The sequence below is a fragment of the Pteropus vampyrus genome, unplaced genomic scaffold (assembly GCF_000151845.1).
Source record: "Pteropus vampyrus isolate Shadow unplaced genomic scaffold, Pvam_2.0 Scaffold12, whole genome shotgun sequence".
In the NCBI taxonomy this organism is placed as follows: Eukaryota; Metazoa; Chordata; class Mammalia; order Chiroptera; family Pteropodidae; genus Pteropus; species Pteropus vampyrus.
The window spans coordinates 5,976,285-5,978,616 of record NW_011888793.1 but is presented as its reverse complement, the minus strand read 5'-3'; positions in this window follow the sequence as shown (position 1 = coordinate 5,978,616).

The window sequence follows — 2,332 nt, the reverse complement described above, 5'->3', positions numbered from 1 at the left end:
CATGAGAATAAATTATAACAAGTGTTTTAACAATATATTAACAAACTCAGGTAAATGTGAAAAGCAGTGTTAGAAATGTCATGGGCAAAGGCGAGGGCAGAGCAAGAGGGTCACACGCTGTGCTGGCTGCTGACCGGCCAGCCCTGCCTGGCTCTGCCCCTGCTCTCTACTGCCAAGGAAGGCTGTCCCCCATCACGAAGGCCATAGCATGTGAAGCAGTTGTGGCCAGTGGGATCCCAAGGGATGTTTGCTGGTGGGCTTCTGTGGTGTTCCCCCTTACTAAAAAAAGACAAAGGAGAAAGGCTCTTTTTCTTTGGTCAGATGTTCTGTCTATAATGCCAGAATCCCCAGCCACCACATTGGGGATGGCCTGAGAAACAATGGGCAGAATGGAGAAGGCTGGTGTGCACGGGGTGAAGCGGAGGAAGGGGGCTCTGGATTTCGTTTGCACTTTGGAGTAAAATTTGTACTAAATATATACTGATATACTTCATACTAAGTCTTGAAATCAGGTAATATAAGTCCTCCAACTCTTCTTTCACAATGTTGTTTTGGCTATTACACATCCTTTGAATTTCCACAAAAAGTTTTTAATTAGCTTGTAGGTTTCTATAAAAGAGTCTTCCAGATTTTTGATATGGCTGGCATTAAATCTGAAAACTGAGGGGAAAGGATATTTTAACAATATCGAGTCTTCGGGTTTATGAATGTGGCTTCCCACTCCATTTTTAATATCTTTTTAAAATTTCTATCAGCAATATTCTTAAGTTTTTGATGTAGAAATCTTGCACATCTTTCATTAGGTTTATTCCTAAATATTTTTTATTTTTTGATGCTATTGTTAATGGTGTTTTTTATTGAAGTATAATTAACATACAATAAAATGCACAGAATTTAAATGCTCAGTTCTGTGAGCTTGGGCAGCTTTATAGATCTGTGTAACCATCACTTAAAACAAGATATAGAACATTTCTTTCATCACAGAAAGGTTCCTAATGCCGTTTTCCAGTGGATCCCTAATCCCCCTACCCCATCATCTCACTCCCTACCTCATCACCTAACCCCTTACCCCATCATCTAAATCCCCTACCCCATCACCCAACCCCCCTACCCTATCACCTGACTCCCTAACCCATCACCTGACTCCTTACCCCTGACTACAGAGCAGCCACTTCCTAATCTCTATCACTATATATTTAGTTTTGCCATTTTGAATTTCATGTAAGTGTATTCATGCAGTATGAATCTTGCTTCTTTTACCTAATATAATGCATTTGAGATCAATCCATGTTGTTTTGTTTGTCATAAGTTTATTCTTTTTATTAAGGAGTATTATTCCATTAGATGAGTAAACAACACTTTCTTTATCCATTTGGATTGTTTCCCGTTTGGGGCTATTATGAATAAGATTGGTATGAAGATCCTTGGGCAAGTTCTTTTGTGTATTTATGTTTTCATTTCTCTCGTATAAACACCTAAAAATGCTAGGTGTTAAATTCTATGCTAGGTCATAGAGTAGAAGTGTATTTAACTTTATTACAAAATTCTCAAAAGTATTTGAACCATTTTGCTCTTATATATTTTTTCTTTTATGGTTCATGCTTTGTGTGCCCTGTCCAAGAAATCTTTATCTACACCAAAGTCAGAGAGAGTTTCTCTAATATTTTCTTCTAGAAGCTTTATGGTTTTAGGCTTTACATTTAGGTCTATGATCCATCTCAAATTTAAATTTTTATTCAGAATGAGAAAGTTTGGAATTAATTTTTTTCCACATAAATATTCAGTTCTCAGCACTATTTTAAAAAATTCTTTCTCCATTAGGGAATGTTTAGTCCATTTATAGTTAATGTAATTATTGATATGATTGGGTTTAAATGTACCATTTTGAGTCTTGCTTCTTAAATGTGCCATCCTGTTACTTACTTTCCATTTTGCACTTTTGTGGTGCCATTGTGCCTTCTTTTGAATTAACTGACTAATCATTAGTATTTCATTTCATTTCCTCAGATCACCTTAGCTATACCACTCTCTGTCTTTTAAAATATTTTTTTTAATTGATTGCTTTAGAGCGAAGCTTCTCAACCTTGGCACTATTGACATTTTGGGCCAGATAATTCTTTGTGGAGTGTGCTTTCTTTTTATTCAGCTTCTTTGTGGTTTGCTAATCTTCCTGGTTTTATACGTTGATGTTTTCACAAAATTTGAGAATTTCATGGCCATTACTTCTTCATATATTTTTCTGCTCCATTCTTTCTTGTTTCTTCCTTGTATTTGAATGATGTGTATCTTATACTGTTACATAGTGTCCTACATGTCCCTGAGGCTCCATTAA